The sequence below is a fragment of the Sturnira hondurensis genome, unplaced genomic scaffold (genome assembly GCF_014824575.4).
Source record: "Sturnira hondurensis isolate 20B ecotype Veracruz unplaced genomic scaffold, ASM1482457v3 Scaffold0004068, whole genome shotgun sequence".
In the NCBI taxonomy this organism is placed as follows: Eukaryota; Metazoa; Chordata; class Mammalia; order Chiroptera; family Phyllostomidae; genus Sturnira; species Sturnira hondurensis.
Window position 1 is genome coordinate 1,853,738 of NW_028076699.1, and position 21,214 is coordinate 1,874,951.

At 39.5% G+C, this 21,214-nt stretch overlaps 1 protein-coding gene across 1 annotated transcript in view; it reads left to right on the plus strand.

Annotated features, from left to right (window-relative positions):
• Nucleotides 1-21,214, plus strand: part of DAB1 (DAB adaptor protein 1) — a 773,228-nt gene that overhangs the window by 164,484 nt on the left and 587,530 nt on the right. The gene's annotated exons all lie outside the window — the stretch shown is intronic.

Here is a 21,214-nt window from a genome sequence, read left to right on the forward strand (position 1 = left end):
ACACCTATCATGCAGATGGTGTTATGTTTCATGTTGTCCCAAAGGTCACTTAACCTACCCTCAGTTTGGGGGATTAGTTTTGCGTTTTGCTGCTCTGAATGGTTATCTCTTTCTACCTTGTCTTCCAAATTGCTGATTCAATTATCTGCTTCATCCAAACTACTTTTTATTCCTTCCAGTATGTTCTTATTTCAGATATTGTATTACTCATTCCCAGCTAGTCCTATTTTGTGGTTTCTTTGAACGCTATAATTGATAACTTGCTTGGCTCCATTATAATAATTTATAATAATTTATAATTTAGCTTATTTTCTGGGGCATGTTTCTTTGTCTCCCATTCTGGCTGTCTCTTTGAGTTTCTTTCTATGTATTCAATAGATCTGCTATGACTCCCAGGTTTGGTGGGGTAGTTGTATGTAGTAGGTGTCCTGTGGGGTTCAGTGGTGCAGTCTCCTTGATGATCAGATTTGGGTGTTACAGGAATGTCCATTTTGTGGGCTATGTGGGCCCTTCTGTTCTAGTTGAGTCTGGATTGCCATTGGCCCAATGACGCATGGGATTGACCTTCAAGCTCATTGACTCTGAAACTCAACCTTGACCATGGAGTATGAAGTGCTGACCACATAAAGTGTAATTTGCCTCAGCAGTGTCTGGTGTGTGCTGAAACCTCCCTTTGGCTATGCCACTTGTGAAGCTTATTGGATCCTGCTCTGATGCTGTCTGAAGCTGGTCACTGGATGTTTTTGTTCTGGACCACTTGGAAGAGACTCTGGTTCAGACCAATGTCAGATGCTGCCTGGTGACTGGTCCACAGTTTGTGTCTGCCTCTACTGGGCCTGGGTACAGGAAAAACCCAGTTGTACACCAAGGCCAGCTTTTTACCAGTGTTGGGCCCAGCGCCAAGTCAGCAAAAGCCCCAAGGCACCTTGGGATCAACTTTCACCTGCCTCTGCTGGCTGGCTCCCTGTTAAGCTCAGTCACTGAAAGAGCCTCTGACAGTACTCAAGTTGCATGACTTAGGTTCACAGTGAGCCACCAGGTAGTGGAAAGTGGTGTTCATGAGGTAGATACAGGTCCAAACTAGGTACCAGTACTGGGTTCAAGGCCACTCAGCAATATCCCCAGGTACAGCAGGTCTAGATGACATCTGTTGAATGCTCGTACACTATGTAATATACTTGACTTTGCCTCTTGACTGCAAAGTGTAAGTTGTTGTTATTATTATTATTAGACCTTTACATGAATATTTTGCTGACTATTGGTCTAAATGATTAACATTAAACTCATAATATTTTCATCATAAAGCTGAAATAGCCATTAAATTTTATAAATATTTGTTTTGTGCTTACCATGTATTTGAAATTCTTTCTTCCTGGAAACATTCTTTTATGCCTAATGTACCTTTTGCATTATTGAACAGGTTTGGGATTGGGTGACTAGCTCTGTTCTTCCCTGAATTCTTTGATTTTTTAAAAATATATAGATCTTACGATAATTAATTAAACTTGGAGTTTTAGTTTTTCATCTCTTTTTCTAACAAGCAGTTACCCCAACAGTTCTACTACTATCTATCTTCTTTTTTTTCCTTGAAAATAATAATTTCCCTCCTTTCTAAGTGACCTAGTTTGCAATTTTGTACAGGATCTGCATTAGCAGGGCTGTACATGACTAACCCATATGCAAAAGAGATGCCAAATAGGCCTTGGCTAGTGTAGCTCAGTGGATTGAGCACAGGCCTGTGAACCAGAGGATCGCGGTTCAATTCCCAGTCAGGGCACGTGCCTGGGTTGCAGGCCGGTTCCCTGCAGGCCAACTCCCAGCAGGGGATGCACAAAAGGCAACCATACATTGATGTTTCTCTCCCTCTCCCCTTCCCCTCTAAAGGTAAATAAATAAATAAGATCTTTAAAAAAAACAAACACCAAGTTAAAAGAGATGCCAAATAACAGTGACTTAAGCAAAGTAGAACGAGTTTCTTTTCCTCACTTAACAACCCCAGGATATTTGGAGAAAGCTGGAACGGTGTCTCTGTTCCATAAGTGGTTGCAGGGACCCAGGCCTTTCCTGTCGTATTGCTTACCCACTGTTACAGGCTACCCTCTTCTGAATGGTGTAAGATGACTCACCTGCCCACTGTTCCAAACATTTGTATAAAAGGTGGTGAGAGCACGGTACCTATGTTGCAATATTCTTATAAAATTATAGATATGTAACACACCCAAGCAAGTGCTACAGCCAGCTCTTGTTACTAATAAATAACGAGTTGCAAAGGGTTGCTGAGGTGCCAGTTATTTAGTATGTGCTAAATAAAAATAATTTCAGTGGAGTCAAATTGTGAACTAGATATAATGATGCGTTTTTAATCCTCTCCATGGTTCTGGGCACATGACAACTATTATCACAGTGAGTGTATCCGTATAGACACTTGAGAGGAATTTTTGTTTTGTTATAAGCCAACGAGTGTCTTAAGGATTACAATTCTAGTAAATTCTGAATTCCATGCATAACTCAAAAGCAAATGCTTTGAATTCCTCTATTTTTTCAGACTTTTTGCCTTTAGCCAAATCCTGTGAAATGCATCTCCATGTCACATGGTGGTGAAATAATGTGGCAGAACAAGGAGTTGACTTAGAAAATGCTACCCTTCCTCCAAGGGGGCCTCTACCACAGCCCTCTCACACAGAAACCGTATCTTGTATTTTGCCTCTGTGGAAATGGACAACATGGTTAAAATTTTATTTTGGCTGCAAGACAATCTGATTCTTGGTTTATTGTGTCAAACAGGTGCTGGTGCGTAGCGCTGGGCAGCTGTCCAGCTGTGAGGTTCATACAAATTAATTTAACTCTTGGGTATATTCTGAGGCCGATTAGAATGGTCCCTCCAGATACAGCAGGGAGTTAAGAACACTTTTCAAAGGGGGTTGAGGGTCTAGATGATTTGATGATGCCAAAGTTACATTCTCCAAATATTGTAGCAATTTATCATGTAAAGTATATTTATGACAGCATATATATATATATAAAGAAAAATCATAATAATACTTATGCGTATATCAGTTTAAACAATGTGGTGTGTGTTGTGTATTTTCTGGAGCAATCCAAAGCATTTGACTAAAACTGGATTGGATTCTGCCATTGAAAACTACTTCTCCTTCTCTCTCATCATCTTCCTGTCTTAACACTGAGATGGAGTTGAGTTGGCTAAGTCTTGTGCCTTGACTTCCTTCAAAGTAAAAACATAAAATAAAATCTTGTGGACCTTTGATGGACCTACTGTGAGCCTTAATCCCTGGTTTGAGGAGCACTGAACTAAAAGCCCAGTCCTGCCATCCCTCTAGGTAATTAATGGAACCAGAGCGATCGTAAATGCAATCCAACGCTGAGTATGAATCTCATAGTTGACCTTTTAATAAAGTGTCTATGTGTATGATTAATAATATATATATGTCTTTGTTTAGGATTATAGTAAAATACTTCTTATGAGAGTTCTCACATACCCAATCACAGGTCCAAAGAATGCTCCAGGGGTCGTCAGACAGAGTTTGGAAAGCACTAAATCAAATCAACTTTTGAAGTTGCTTATCTTAAAGTTAAATAGACCCTTTTTAGGATCTGGAGATTCTCTTCTTAAGTTTTAAATTTTATTTCAATGGGCACAGGTTTATTCAGAGGAAATATCATATGATGGTGCAGAGCAAGGCTTCAAGGTCAGAAAGACTCAAGTGTGAATTGTGGCCTTGTCCTCTGCTTTGGGGATGCTCCAGCTACCACATCTTCTGCCAGCTTCTCCTCTTAAGATTTACTTAATCTATTCATAATTCTCCTTTAGAATTTATCTCAAAAGTGTTTCAGAAGGAAGCCCTTTCTTGCCCTGACTGATGTGGCTCAGTAGGTTGGCACCATCTCACAAACCGAAAGGTCACCTGTTCGATTCTCAGTCTGGGCACATGCCTGGGTTGTGGGCCAGGGCTCCGGCTGGCAGCTTGTGAGAGGCAACCAACCAATATTTCTCTCACACATCGATGTTTCTCTCCCTCTCTTCCTCCCTCCCCCTCTCCCTAAAAATAAGTAAGTAAAATCTTTTTTAAAAGGAAGCCCTTTCTTCACTCAAAGATAAGAACTTCTCCTAATATATATGCCTGTATGCTTTATATTCGTTAATAATGATAACAGTCACAACAACAGTGATGCACTAAAAATGATACCATAATGACTAGAATTACAGAGCAATTATTGTGTCCAGGCACCATGCCAGGTACTTTACCTGTGTTAACCCATTTAAACTTTTCAGTGCCCCGATGAAGTAGATACCATTACTGTCCTTTTACGGATGGAGAAACTAGAGCAGTGCCATTCAACAGAACTAAAATGCAAGCCACATGTATAATTTAGAACTTGCTAGTACCCACATTTAAAAAAGCAAGAAGAGTCTAACTTTAAATATCTTACACCATGCAATGGCTGAAATAAAATGTAGTCCCATAACACAATGAAGTTGAGTTTAATGGGAAAGATTTCATACTGCTTCCATTTTAAAATAAAAATAAAAATTAAAAATTTAATTTCTCAGTCACACTAGCTACGTTTTGACTGCTCAATAATCTCCTTGTGCTAGTGCCTACTGTAACGGTTAGGGCAAGGCTAGATGCTAAGTAACCAGTCATAGGTCATTCCTAAGGTTGCTAAGTCTCTATTACAAGACAGGTGCTGTTCTCATCTCTGGAGACACAGTAAACAAAACAGGCAAAATCACTGTTCTGGTGTAGCTTTCATTACTCAGTCTACCCTTGAACATCCTGAGTTGGAACTGCATGGGTCCACTTACACATGGAACTTGTATCAATAAATACTACAAATGTATTTTCTCATGTTATTTTAAAAAATGTTTTCTTTTCTTGAGCTTACTGTATTGTAAGAATACAACATATAACACATATAGTGGACTTCTGGCCAAGATGGAGGCATAGGTAGACACACTGTGCCTCCTCGCACAACCAAAATAAGAACAACAATAATTTAGAAACAAAAATACAACCAGTACTAACAGAAAATTGAGCTGTATGGAAATCCAACAACCAAGGAGTTAAAATAGACACATTCATCCAGACCTGTGGGAGGGGTAGAGTTGGGTGGCCGGGTAGAGATGGGACTCAGCAAAGTGGTGGCTGGTGGACCCAGTGAGACCATGGATTGTGGAGGGGCATGGCGCACAAGGCAGCTGGCAGACCAGGTGGTCCCACATTCACACACAGATACAGCAGGCAAAACAGGGGAGCAAGACAGGTCACACAACTCAGGGCTCCAGTGTGGGGAAATAAAACCTCAAAACACTGATTGAAAACACCTGTGGGGATTGAGGTGCTGGAATAAACTCTGGGCCTCACAGGAGAGTTTGTTGGAGAGATCCACAGGGTCCTAGAACATACACAAACCCACCCACACAGGAAACAGCACCAGAAAAGCCCAGTTTGCTTGTGGGAAGTGGGGGAAGTGACTGAAATCCAGCAAAGAGCAGAGCAAGCACCACTGTTCCCTCCCAGACCCCTTCCCCACATACAGCATCACAACTTAGAGGTGTGGCTTATCCCACCCTGGTGAATACATAAGGCTCCGCCCCTTACTACATAACAGGCACATCAAAACAAAACAAATGGCCCAAAATAAAAGAATAGATCAAAGCTCCAGAAAAAATACAAGTAAGCCATGAAGAGATACCTAACTTATTGGATGCACAGTTCAAAATACTGGTAATCAGGATACTCACAGAATTGGTTAAATTTGGTTGAAAAAATGAAGGTTATGCTACATAAAATGAAGAAAAATGCACAGGGAACCAATAGTGATGGGAAGAAAACTGGAACTCAAATCAAGGGAGTGGACCAGAAGGAAGAAATATCCAATCAGAAAAGAATGAAGAAACAAGAATTCAAAAAAATGAGTAGAGGCTTAGGAACCTCCAGGACATCTTTAAACATTCCAGCATCCGAATTATAGGGGTACCAGAAGGAGAAGAGGAAGGACAACAAGTAGAAAACTTATTTGAACAAATAATAAAGGAGAACTTCCCCAATCTGGCAAAGGAAATAGATTTCCAGGAAGTCCAGGAAGATCAGAGAGTCCCAAAGAAGTTGGACCTAAGGAGAAGCACACCAAGGCACATCATAATTACCTTAGCCAAGATTAAAGATAAGGAGAGAATCCTAGAAGCAACAACAAAAAAGGAGGCAGTTACCTACAAAAGAACTCCCATCAGACTGTCAGCTGATTTCTTAAAAGAGAAGGGGCAAGAATGGGCTGGAAAGAAGTATTCCAAGTCATGAAAGGCAAGGACCTACATCCAAGATTGCTCTATCCAGCAAAGCTTTCATTTAGAATGGAAGGGCAGATAAAGTGCTTCTCAGATAAGGTCAAGTTCAAAGAGTTCATCATCACCAAATCCTTATGATATGAAATGATAAAAGGACTTATCTAAGAAAAAGAAGATAAAAAATATGAACAGTGAAAGGACAGCAAACTCACAATTATTAACAACCATGCCTAAAGCAAAACAAAAAAAAAGTAAGCAAACAACTGGAACAGGAACAGAACCACAGAATGGAGATCACATGAAGGGTTATCAACAGGGGAGTAGGAGGGGGAGAGAGTGGGGAAAGGTGCAGAGAATAAGTAGCATAGATGGTAGGTAGAAAATAGGGGGAGGATAAGAATAGTATGGGAAAAGTAGAAGCCAAAGAACTTATAGGTATGATACATGGACATGAACTACAGTGGGGGAATGTGGGTAGGAAGGGGTGTGCAGGGTGGAGGGGAATAAAGGGGGGGAAATGAGACAACTGTAATGGCATAATCAATAAAATATATTGTAAAAAACACATATAGCATACAAACTACGTGTTAATGAGCTGTTTATGTTATCAGTGAAGCTTCCAGTCAAGAGTAGGCTATTACTAGTTAAGTTTTCAGTGAGTTAAAAGTTATATGTAGACTTTTGACTGGGGGATTTGGAGCCTCAACCCCCGCATTAAGCATCAACTGTAGTAAAGCTGGGAGAGATAATAAACAAATAATTAACTAAAAATCTATTTCTGGGAGAATATGTTGGCCAGTACATCTGATAAGGGGTTAATATCCGAAATTTATAAAGTACTTACAAAACTCAACACTAAAAATAAGAAAAAACATTTAAAAATGGGAAAGGACCTGAATAGACACTTCCCCAAAGAGAACATACAGATGGCCAGTAGACATAGGAAAAGATGCTCAAAGTCACTAATGAACAGAGAAATGCAAATTAAATCCACAATGAAATACCATCTCACACCTGTCACAATAGCTATTACCAATAAATCAATGAACAACAAGTGCTGAGGAGGATGTGGAGGAGGGAACCCCTTTGCACTGGTGGTGGGAATGCAGATTGGTGCAGCCACTGTGAAAAGCGCTATGGAGATACCTCAAAAAATTAAAAATGGATCTGCCTTTTGCCCTAGTGATCCGACATCTGGGAGTATATCCGAAGGAACCCCAAACACTAACTAAAAAGAACATAAGCCCCTCTATGTTCATCACAGCATTATTTACAATTGTTAAGATATGGAAGCAGCCCAAGTGTCCATCAGTAGGTGAGTGGATAAAAAAAACTATGGGGCATTTACACAATGGAATACTATTCAGCCATAGAAAAGAAAATTTTACCTTTTGCAACAGTATGGATGGATCTGGAGAACATTATGCTAAGCAAAATAAGTTAGTCAGAGAAAAGCAAATACCATATAGTTGTACTCATATGTGGAATCTAATGAACAGACTGAACTAACAAGGAAAATGGAGACGGTCTTATAGATTGGAGATCAGATGACAGCTAGTAGCAGGGGGGTTAGGGTGTGCAGGGATTGAGCAAAAAGGAAAAATAACTCATGGACAGACAGCAGTGTGACTGCTGGGGGTAGGGGCAGGTGGGAATAAGAGGACTAAATGGTAATGGGAAAAATAAAATAAAGATTAAATCAAACAAACAAAAATCTGTTTTTGTAGCACCAAGTACTATGAAGAAGAACAGAGCAGGGAGAGGCGCAGTGATGGACAGGGCTATTGCGCATAGCTCCTTAGGCTGTACCCTGCCCAGCTCCAACAAACACAATTTACTTGACTCTGATGAATGCCGCTCTCTGGAGTTTTGCAAAGCAGCAGCCCTGGGGATGTGGGCTGAAATTTTATGTAGTGTAATCAGGGAAATCTTTCCAATAATGGAAGATCGTGTTAGCAAAGATATAAGGCGGTGAGAGAGCAAGCCATGCGATGTCTTAAAAAAAAGTGCTTTTCAAACAAAGGGAACGGCCAGTGTGAAAGCCCTAAAACAGGAAGAGTGCCTAGCATGTTGGAGCAACAAGTGGAGCCTGTGTAGACAGAGCGTTAGAGCATGTTGGACAAGGGGACTGCAGCCGGAGGTGACGTCAGAGCAGCAGGCAGCAGCTGCATCAAGGCAGGGGCTTGCTGGCCACATGAAGTCCTTTAGCTTCCATCCATAGGAAAATGAGAAACAATGACATGAGAACACTCTCGTTTTTTAGAGAGTTAGCCTTGCGGCTTCATTGAGACTAGACGAAAGGGGATGGTGAGTTGCAGGAAACCAGTGAGCATACTGTTGTGATAATCAGGGTGAAAGACTATGGTTGTTCAGAATAGGGTCATAGCAGGAGAAATCGTGAAAGTTGGAATCTGAATATATTTTGAAGGTAGAGCCCATAGGATATGCTGATGGATTAGATGTGGGATTTGAAAAAAATGAAAAGAGGTCAAAGATTACTCCAAATATTTTAGCCTGATTGACTTGTAGAATGGAATTGCCACTTTTTGACAGGGGGAGTTTTTAGGAAAATGGGTTTTTTATTAGGGCTGAGCCCAAATGAAGACATTTCTTGGACATTTAAACTTGAAGTTGACTATTAAATGAATGGAGAGTTGAGTCTGAAGCTGAAGTGATATATCAGGCTAAAGATATAAGTCCAGAAATTGTCACTATATAAAATGGCATTTATGGTATAAATAACCTAAAGGGCAAGTGTAATTAGAGATGAAAAGAGGCCGGGGGTAGAGCCTCTGGAACCCTAACATTTAGAAGCACAGGTCGTAGGGAAAAAGACCAGGAAAGCAGCATGAAGAGGGAGTAGTAAGAGGACGTGCTCATCCAGAGGCCAAGTGATGGAAGTGTTTGAAGTGAGGGCTATAAGGGTAGAACTGGGATTTATCCCAGCACAATACACTACTCTTCACTGGGGTCTCCCCCATAAAAATGTAAGACAGAGGAGACACCATGGTCTGTCTTGTTCAAGTTGTACCCTGCTACCTGGTACAGGGCCTAATACCCAGTACATAGTTGATGAATGAATGAACACACTGCGTACGTAGATCAGAAAACCGAGTCCCAAGAAGGTTGGCAATGACTCAGTGACAGGTGGGATTAGAACTCAGATGTATTGTTTGCACAAATCAACCTGCCTCTCTCTTCCCATTTCTGTTGTCTGGCCAGCAAATATCCAAGCCAAGACTTTTTCTTAGGAAGCTCATTGGCCATTTCCAACTTTGTGGACCCCACACATGGCCCCACTTGTTCTACAAATCTAAACTAGATGACAGAAGAACAATAATGAATTATGTTATGCCTGCCTGCTTTGATATTCCATTTAATACCTTTTCTATTCATTCTGGTCACCTGCCTCCTTTTTGCCCTAAGCACACATTTAAAAGAAAAAGAAATATAACTTCTCCTCCTGTGTCCTTTGCATGGGTTTCTATAGATGAATATGCTCTCCATAAAATTGATTTAATATACCTACATGACTTTAAAGTGATTGCAGACTACCTTTAACTTCTATTGCTTTGTTTTCCATCTGGCAACTTTTTCAAATAGTTTACCAGGCAAGTATTTCTCTAACTCTCTTTACATTGAAGGCTGGCCCCTCTAGACTTTCCTAAGGACTCAGGAAGATCAAGAATGTTTCTCTTTTCCACAGAAACTGTAGAGGAGGGTTTCCACATGATAAAACTAACCTATACTCAGTAAAGGACATTTGACACACACACACATTAAGGAAAACACAAAGAAGAAGGAACTCAGTTCTACAACCCAAAGATAACAACTTTAAAAATAATTGTTGTGTTTCTTTGCAGGCTGTATTTCTGTACCTAAGTGATTGAGTATGCATGTATGCATGTGTGTGTTTAAGTATACACATACATATGTGAGTCATGCTTTTTTACTGAAAATATCATACACATTTTAATACCATGTAGCATTCTCAAATACTGCTTTAATAGCTGTATACTGTTCTGTGATGAAAACATCACTGTCTCTCCCACAGAATGGTGTTTGTTTCCAATTGTCCTGTCATAAATAATGCTACTCTGAACATTTTTGTCCCTAATGTAGATTCTGTGCTTAGAGGGATTTCTAAATCACTCCCAAAAGTAAGATAATCTCCAAATTCCCAAAGTAAAATTATTTATTTAGTCAAAATTTACAGATATTTAAGAAAATTAATAAACATTCCTCATTTATTTGACAAAAATATTGCACCATTTTAAACTTGTACCTATAATAATGTATGCAAAAATCTATTTCTTGCCTATCAACACTGATTATTAAATAGTTACCTCTTTTTATTTAAATTATGCTAATTTCATAAGTTATAAAAAGCTCCCAATTTTATTAATTTGCATTCATTTGATGGTTTCTAAACTTGAATATTTTATGTACCTATTTATTGATTATATTAATTATTTTATTCATATGCTTTCCTCATTTATTTATTAGACTATCAAAATATTCTTTCTACTAGTGTGCTTAACTTTTTATAGCAAAAACATATTGGATTTGTCAAATATTTCTATACAAATATGTTTTTTCCCCATAGTATTGTTTGTATTTTCAGGTTGTTTATGACATGGATTTTAATGTAAATTTGAGAGGGTCAGTACCCTATAAACTAAAAAATAAGTTATGGTAGAAATTTTAGGAAATACAAATATGGAACAAAAAGAAACATTACATACACAATAATTATTTATAATATTTAAGACATTTTTCTTCATCTTTTTCTTATATATTGAAGTACTTTTTACAAATGTAATCATATATCATACATTTTACTGCCCCATTTTTCACTTAGAATGTTAAGAATTTATTTTAATGGCATTAATGATTCTTCCTTATTATCCTTTTAATGGTTTTATAATGTGGACAGATAAAATTATTTTCCAGGCCATTGTTGTTGAATCTCTTTGTTTCCGATACTTCGCTCTTATAAAGATACATAGACATCTTTACTGCTGAAACTTTGGATGTATTTGTAATTATTTAGAATGAATTTCTAAAAGTAGATGATGGGCTTAACCAAATTTTAAGGCTTTTGTTGTATTGCCCATATTGTCCTTCAAATCTGTGTCTTATTTATGGCATAAAATTTATTTTGGCTTAAAGTTATAAATATTTACATAGTACTTGAAATAATTTAAAAGAAACAACTCACTTTGCTATGCATGTGTGTGTTGAAAAAGAAAGATAAATATATCTATAATATGCCAGGGGCCCAAATGTCCAGAGCAGATAGCTCACAATTTGTGAGTTTTAGAGTGACTCAAATACTTACATGTGACTTTCTTCCTAATATACTGTAGAAAATTTAGTTTCAAAAAACTTAACTCTTTGCTTTGTCTGCATCAACTTGTCTCTGCTCCCACAAAGCCAAATTTTTCAGGTCAACTAAAGATGGCAAGGCAGTGGCTCAGAGGTTAGTAACAGGTGTGCTGCTCACAGGCACCAAGCCCTTGCTGACGTGCACCCTTTCCCTTCATTCCGGAGCAGCCTTGTTTATGAGAGAGGATGCTGAGTTTCAGAGTGGTTGAAGTCTGGGGCTACGTTGCAGAACTGATACCTCCTTCACTCTAGAGGAGAGCACTTCTCACCGCTCCATGTTGCTTCCTCATGGACTGTAAGACTTTAGCATGGATTTTGCTTCTATCCCTCCGTTATCCATGAACACTTACATTTACATTTATATTAAAAATTGACCTTTGAGGATTGAACTCAAGTTCTTGTTGCAGCCTTTCATCTTGTTCTGCTTTTATTTATTTTAATTAGCCATTTAAACATTGTACATAGCACCCCAACAAAGAAAAATTTGTATTAATGAGGATGGATCACAAGAATACTTTAAAATAATATAAATTAACCCAGCAGTGGCTGTTCATATAGCCTGAGATATGTCCTCATATGCCTTTCATTCAACATTGGATAATGGATTGTGGGTTTTAAATCCGTATGATAGAAAATATTGGGAGAGAAAGCTATTTAATTCTCATTACCATAGGTAAATTAAAATATGTAGTGAACAAAACACAGCATTGTACAGGTAATGAGTCTAAAAACATAGGAGTCATAAATGTTCAGGTGTTTAATAGAAGAAGTTGATTATCTGAGATCTAAAGTTTTTTGAATCCCATCTTTACCTCTTTCTAATGTATGACTTTGGACACGATTCTTTTTGTCTCTGAGGATCTGCTTATATACCATTCAATATAATGACATATATATTTGTCAAATTTTTAGGATGCTTGAATTCAATGTCAATATGGTGGTTCAAACTGCAAAGTGATGCTAAACTATTGGCAGTGGGAAAACAAAGAATTTGGAATTTCAGTATAATGGTCAGGAATGAATATCAAATGATTTCCCCCAGCCTGGTGTTTTCCAGGGAGTATTTATATACATACCATGTCCTTTGACCCCTGAGCACACCCACCCTGAGCTCGTGTCTGCATGGTGACTGCACTGTTCCCTCTACCCTTTAAACTGTGCTGATCTCTTTCCCATCTAACAGCCTATAAACTGCTGCTCAAGAGTCACTCATACCCTTGTGAAGTCACCTGTCTCTCTGTCCCAGACCTACCACTTGACTTTCTATGTTCCCCCCATTCTGCTTCCATAACACAGTACTTCATACATGAGTCTAAACAGTGGCTGTCTCATTGCCCTACATGTTTGTATATTAAATGAATGAGCCATGCAACAATTTCTAAACAAAGCCTTTCTAGCTAATAAATCTGTTTCAATTTAACACAAAAACCTGGAGGAGGGTAAAATGCTTTAATTTAAAAAAAAAAAAAAACAAGCAAGCAAACAAAAAAACTGAAAAGCCAAGTGTCTCTTTGACTCCCTAGTCAAGAGGCTAGATCTTCTCCAAACCTCAGATTATTTGATTTTTCCAATCACCCTGAAGTCCCATCCTTTCTTCCATTCCTGAGGCTGTAACTCACCAGGACCTTTTCTTCTGTTAGGACTCTCCACCAAAAGCTCACTGCACTGTGTCCTAGTGAGTTAGGGACCAAGCAGGGGCTGCACAAAAGGGATGTTAGGACCCTTCGGATGAAATCATCACTGCAAAGTTGCACCAATTTCCATCTGGGGATAATTCCAGAGAAAGTTTCACTATGTATAGCGTGAAAGGTAGATGGTCAGAAAAGTCAATTCGAGCTAGAGATTATCCTCATTTTATACTTATGGAAACCAAGGCTCTGTGAAGTTCAATACTGTGGCCAGGGTTATGTAGGGAAAGTCAACACCTGACTGCAGCTCCATCTGGATCCAAATCTCGTGCCCTTTCCACTGTGCACCACAGAGCCTACCCCTGCCTTGGTAGCCGCCAGCCTTCCGGCCTTCTTTGATCCATAAACACTCGATTTCCCCTTCTAGAAGGCACCTTTAGACAGTCTTCTTTACCCACACCTGATTTGTGTTCAGACTATTTAAGGCCAGAAGTCTCGACATGAAAAATTATTTCTTTCCAAGTTTCTTATCCTATGCTAAGTAACCATTCTTTCTTACTATTTCTTTCCTTGAGTGGAGTTTTGGGTTGTAGTTTAGCTTTTTGAAGTGTCCCAGCGCTGCCAATTGACTTCTCCCAGGAAGCCAATGTGGCCCTAGATTTGCACGTAGGAAATTTACTGGAAAACGAAGGAGTCAGGATTGGTCAGAGGGGAGAGGTACACAGTGATGCAGTCACAACAAAGGCCTCAGCCCCTTCCATGGGAGGCTTGGCATCTGGGGTATCCCTACAGAATGGTGTGGATTTGAAGCAAGGGGGCTCCCCTCGATGACAGTCATTGGACGCAGGCTGACCCCAGAAGAAAAGGTGACCTTTGGCTCTGGGCAGCAGGGAAATCAAGTTCCAAGCTCTCAGAGGTCCACACTCCCAGCTTCTGGGAAGTGAGTGCTTCAGTCCTAAAGGGGGAACCTGTATACCCATCCTGCCCCTGATGCCTGGGAGGAGTCATGCGGCTGGACCGCCCCATCTCTGCTGCACTACTTCTCTCACCATTGTACTTGTGTGCAGGACCTACATAAGGGTCAGCACAAGGGGCCTCCACTCAAAAGACCTGAGAGCTGCCTGCAGCCCCAAGAAGATACTGGAAGATCAAACAGAGTTTGGTGCAAAAGCCTTTGCCTAGGGAATAGGAAACCCAGTTTTGTTGTTCTCTGTGTGGATGTGGCCACCTTCTGTTTGTTCTCTGAGCTTATGTTTTGGGGGGTTGCTATGTGACTATTTTTAGCATACTTTTTGGTATATAGTGAGTCCTCAATGATACAAGCTCTGTCCTCTTTTCGTTCCTTCATTTATAAAGTGAGTGTTGGATTAGATGTTATCTAAGATCACTCTGGGTTTTTAATTCCATATTAGAATATTATAATAGATTTTCAGATTTCATTGATATTCATTGTGCACTATTTATTGACTAAGTTCATAATAACCCAGGTTTGGTTTTCATTTAATTTCCAGAATAATGAAATTTCATAGTTGGAACAAACCTCAGAAATAGTCCAATCCTCTTATTTCACTTGTGAGTAAAGGAGCTCATTGGTGGGCTTAGGGGAGGAAATTGACTTATTTAAGGTCGCAGTGCAAGTGATGACAGAAGAGAGAATGCCATCCATGCCTTCTGACCCATCCCGAAGCTTACCACCTACCCCTTCTCCAACCCCCGGCTGCTGCTGGTACGTTCCAGACTGAAAAACAGCACAATTTGCCTTTCTTGTGTTAATATTATTCTAGCATGTAATGTCTGTGTTTAAGGCAATGACCTGAGAAATACTTTTATTTCCAGTGATGCACTTATTTTGCAGGGTTTATTAATTTTATTTATGTATTTGATCTCTCAGATGAAATAATAAACTAATTAGTGGGACAATTTACTGGTGTGCTCTACCAAGGGTGTTTTACAGCCTCCGTGCAAGCTTGTCTAACTGTAGTGTCAGCGGATCTGCTTTCTGCCCTGCTGGCCTTAATTTCAGCCATCAGACACACATGGCTGGCAGCCCTGCACTGGTGGGTTCTTGTGCCTCTGGGGGGCATCCACAGATGCCAAATCATAGGGCAAAGGAACTTTTACCCAGGAGCCTCCCAGAATTCATTCAAGACACAGGCTGCTTCATTAGGCTTAAAAGGGTGGGCACGGAACTCCCCGAGACTAGAATTGAGCCAGTGCACTACCTGAATTCCCAGAGAATCAGGAAAGCTAAGTGCTCAAAGTCACAGCTGAGGAGGCCCACAGTCTATCAAGATCAAGAGCAAAGCAAGGAGCAGGACAGGGCGATTGATATAAAGACAGTAGACATAGGAACACTGCAAGGTTCAGGAGCAAAGGTAGGAGAGATGCTGGAAGACCCAGAGAAACTGGAATAAATAGGGCAATAATGCCAAAGTTGTTTTTTTTCTTTTAACTGGCTTTGAAGTGAAGTCCATGGACTTCCCTCCAAGGTGGCCCCTGTGTTCTCATAACAGCCAGTACTTTGTCTTAGGATGAATTGTAGTACGTTGTCACTGTTTGCTTTTCTACACCTATTGGACTGTGAGTGCCATTGTATAACAGGGAGCAAACATTTGATGAATGAAAGAATGGATAGTTGGATGGATACATGGATGGATGGATGAAGGATGATAAATGAATAAATTAATCAGTCTGTCAAAGGTACTGGGGGTCTAAAACCTATGAAGTATATTATTTTCATCTGTCATCTCTGATATAATAAACAAATCCCAAACCGAGATAACATTTTCCAATTATTTACATTTTTTGTAGAATTACTCCATATAGCACAGAAGTACCCAACATAAAAGTATTTAACCTCTCTTGACTAAATTTTATTCTTATTAATACACTCCACACACACCAACATATTCATCGGAGGAAGAGGTAAATGGTCACAGAGCCCTAACCTAGGTGGTACCTCCGCTGGCCCCCTTCTTGCCTTGTGGTATGGATGCTGTCACTGCCCTGATTGCTGCTAAACTGTCTTTGTGGTTTCGGTCCAGCATGAGGGTTCTTGTCCTAACAAGTGCCCAAACCCTTAGCCAGACACTGACAGGGCCAGCGGCAGAGGGGAGTGCCAGCAGGCCCCTGCAGGGGGAGCTGCAGGAGCTCAGGATCCTCACACTCTGCCGTGGAGAACATCTCAGCAACCGACTCCCCTGGGGGTGGTTCTGCTCCCACCTCTGTTGTGATTGGATGGATATGTGCAAATTAGCATCCCCTAATGCACTGATCCTGGATATGATCAGTGTACATACTGGCTCTACCATCCCCATCCCACTGGCCACAGATCTGGGGGGATATACGAATGCAGTAGCCCTAACATGTTGCCGCTGTTTACACGCGGCCGATCCCACTGGGGCCCAGACAGCCCCCCAGTGTTGCCGATGATCAAGTGGTGGTGCCGGAATTAGAACTCCTGGTGCTAATTCATAGACTCACCTTCATTCTGCTCCTCTTTGTCCCACTACCTGTTTCTTTGTACCACGTACCCCCATCTGACACACTTTGTATTTGATCACTCGTGTCTGTCCCCATCCCCTGGACTGTAAGCAGGAGGGCAGGACTATCTGCGCAGTTTGCTATTAAATCCCCAGGGACTGAACTAGTGTCTGGAATGTTAGGGTATCAGCAAATACTTATGAATAGTAATCATGAGTGGATTTATGGATGGACTGACCCTATCCATTGTAAGGATAAAAGTATACACATTCAGGCAGTATGGGTATTTGCAAAAGGAAATAAATGGTTCTAAAAAGCTAGATGAATGAGATAAAATCTAGAACTGTAAAATAGACTATTCTGACTGGAAACTTTGTTTATAGTAGATATGCTATTACAAATCAATGTAGAAATCACAGACTAAGATAAAATAGTACCAGGAAAATGCATAGCTAGAAGAAAATTTACTGAATACTGACCTCACATACTATAAAGAATATTAATTCCAAGTGGATTAAAACTTCTCTGCTGCTGGCTTTTCTATGGCTCATATGACCACCTGACAGGTACTTTGTGTTATTTTTTTAAAGATATACTGTTTCTCCTCTGTAACAACTCAATGGAAAAATGGGTATATGAGGTATGTCCAGAAAGTATCCAGCCAAGTAATATAAAAAATAGAAATGTTTATTGAAGAAGATACAAGCTACAAGAAATATTGTACACAGGACAATAACACCTCAGTCCCCTTCAAAGGAGGCACCTTGGGACCTCACACAATTCTCCCAGTTGCCATCAGCTGTCCCATTGTATTTTCCTGAATCTCATCAACAGTATAAAATCTTTTCCCTTTCAAAGGTGACTTTAGTTTTGGGAAAAGCAGAAGTTACGAGGCACCAAATCTTGGCACCAAATATATGAGTCATCTGGGTGATTTGATGTTTTGCCAAAAGACTCTGCACAAGATGTGATGCATAAGCAGGTGCACTGTCGAGATGAACCTGCCAATCACCAGCTGCCCATAGCTGTGGCCTTCTGAATCATCTGAATAGTTTCTATGGAGAATGTTCAAACTCCATGCAAAATTTGATTGAGATTAGTTGCTCTATTTGTTCAGTCACTTTGAATGCGATGGCCACACAGTACACAAGCTCACTCAACAGCTAATACAGTGAAATCATCATTGTTCACACGTGTGCATTCCAGCCCGCTCTCCTTGGCTGTTGGATCTCATCAAACTGTTCTCATTGCATTAACAATGGCTGGACTTTTTCCTGACAGACCTCATACAAAAGAGCAAACTGCTGAAGAAGAAACCTAAAATCATAAAATAAAAATATTAAAAGAATGTTTAATCTCACTAGTAATTAGAGAAGAGTGTGTTAAAATGTAAACTACTTAATATCTATCAGATTGGAAAAAGTTAAAATTTTGACAATACCAAAGGCTGGTAATGAGGTAAACTAATGCTGGATTATATGAATTGCTAGTGCCACCTTGTAGAGCAATTTGTAACATCTAACAACTTTGAAGATGCATATACTTTATGCTGTGGCCCAACAGGTCCACAGAGAAATCTCACACATGTGTGCCCTAGGGGAATAACAATGTCCATTGCATCATTATTTGTATTAGCACAACGTGGAAATAGCTCAAATGTCCATCAGTATGGATGATTAAGTCAGATAAATGCTAAGATGAAAGAATTAAAGCTAATTCTGTGAAACTGGCAAAGACTTTAAAGTGTCTTTATCAAAATAAGCAGGGTTCAGATGGACACCTGCAATGGGATACTATTTAAACTAAGTTTTTCAACATGCAAAAACAGTCCTAATATATTAGTTATGGAAGCAAACATGTATTAGAAGCAGAAAAACATGCATGAAACTTTAGAAGAGTAGTTATCTTGGAGGAAGTAGGAAGAAATTCATAGGAGATTTGCTTTTATTCACAATTTTTTTTAAGGAAAAGTCTGCAGCAAGTATGGCAGATCATAATCTGTGGCCAGGCTGGGTGCCAGTACCTGGGCTTTTGTTATAATTACATCTATACCCAACTTCATGCTTGAAATATTTAATAAGAAAAGAAATAGGAGACTGTTTAAGTGTGACTACAAGGGAATAAGTTCAAGCCATAGCATATCAGATAATAGTATGTGTGAAATTGTAAACTGGATTTTGTTGTGAGTCAGAGACTGGGTGCAATTCCAGATTGGGTGCCGCCTTTTCACAACGATTGACAAGATCGGGATTTGAAACCAGACATTCTAGGTTTGTATCTTGATTCAGATAGTCAGTATTTTAAAACTGGGCATCCGTTTCCCTGTTTTTGAAGGGTTTGCGATTAAAGACACAATCGAGAATAGAAAAACAACAGAAAAATCAACAAAACCAAGAGTTGTTTCTTCAAAACAATCAACAACGTTTACAAACCTTTAGTTAGACTGATGGAAAAAGTCTAGAGAGAAGATATTCAAATAAGCAAAATCAGGAATGAAAGGGAGGATATTACTATTGATATTACAGAAAAAAATACTTACGTAAAGAAAAACAGTACCTCCTCATAACAAACACATGAGGAAAGAATGAGACGGTTGTGCAGTGCTTGGCATGCATCATGGCACACGATGAAAGGGAAGACTTGTGTGTGTGTAAGAGCCCTGGGTGTGGATGTAAACAAACACAAGCCTGAAGCCTGGTTTGAATGCCATGCTTTCTCTAACTTTTTTTTTTTTACAATAACCATACCAGATTGGTGTTACTTTTATGCCATTTTATGCATAAAAAACCGAGCCTCAGAAAAGTAAAATAACTTGCCCAAGATTACCCAGGTCTTAAAAGGCACAGATGGGATTCAAATCAGGTCTATCTCCAGAGGAATATAACTGTAAATTATCATGGCTATATTTCCCTGGTTTTATTAAAAACTAAATTGAATTTTTATAAAACATTACAATAATCTGTCCTATAGCTTTTTTTCCTTTGAGCAGGGAGTCATCCAGCCATTGCTGATTAAAAGTAATAACAAGTATCTACTACTTAGTTTATGTATGTACAACTGCTAACACATAAAATGACTGAGCTGCTGTAATGGAATATTGTTACTAGATAAATATTTTTGCCTTAAACAGATTCTTGGTTTTGGAATACACTGGAAGATCAGTAGGCTGTGATATTCCATTATGTTGAGTTTTGTGGGGGGTTTTAACCATAGGCTTTTTCTAGGTTCCACTGCCTTTCCTGAAAAATTACTCTGTCTCTGCTCGCCATCCTCTATCTTCTGTGAATCCAAATGGAACTTAACTTTTATTGTCACTGATTATTTTGAATGAACAGCTTTCTTAATGTAATTTTTGTCATGTCAGTTTCACTTATTAAATCTTTTACTCACTCATTCCTTCTTTTATGCAGCAAATATTGAGTGACAACTATGAGCTCATCTCTGAGCTAGGCTCACAGAACCAAGGGTTGAACAGGGTGTCATAACTTCCTCAGTGAAGCTCAGAACTAGAGGGGGGCAGAGATGGGGATGGACAATTTCAACATGGCATTACCTTCAGAGTGGAGTCATTGCTGGGGGCATGGAACATGGTGTCCCCAGTGAACGTAGGGACAGAAGGACAGAAGTGATAAGGTTGCAGCTGAAACTTCCATTTGTATGTATGTTTTCTGTCTAGGAAAATAATGCATGATGTTTGCAGAGAATTTGGAAAGCATAAAGAAGCAAGAGAAAACTAGCCTACGATCACACTATAAAGCAGCAACCACTATTAACCAGTGGCATAGTTTTCAAACCAACTTTTACATGGATGAGCTCAAACTTTACAATTTTGTTATATATATTTTCCCATATCCTGAAAAAAATCAATTATTTTTATATACGCATAAGATTACCCTATAAAGAAATACTAACATTCATTTTATCATTCTTATGTTGGTTGTTTTCCTCTTACAAATTACATTGGAATGACGGTCTCTGTGCATAAATATCAGCCTGAAATTGTCATTTCTTCCTCCAGAAGGAATCCTGGAGGTGACTTACAGATTAGAGGGTATGATCACTTTTATAGCTCTTACCATTTTTTCCAGTGCCCTCTTCTTTATAGATCTCAAGGCAGGGGCTCAATCCTTTAAGGGAGTCGGACAAATTAAAATACAGGGAAGTTCTTTCAAAATTCTTACATGCTTCTGTGTGTGTCAGGGTACACACACCTCTCAGGAAGAAGCACCCACAGACACACATACACATATATCCCGACTCCCTCTTATCTAACGGGCATTCTGCCCCATTTCTTGCCAATTACTTCCAAGGGACAATATTTGTTGATTTTTTTGTTGGTGGTGGTGGTAATTTTGTTTCATCCATCTCTGTATTTCCAGGACCTGGTGTATGGTAGGAACTTAGTAAA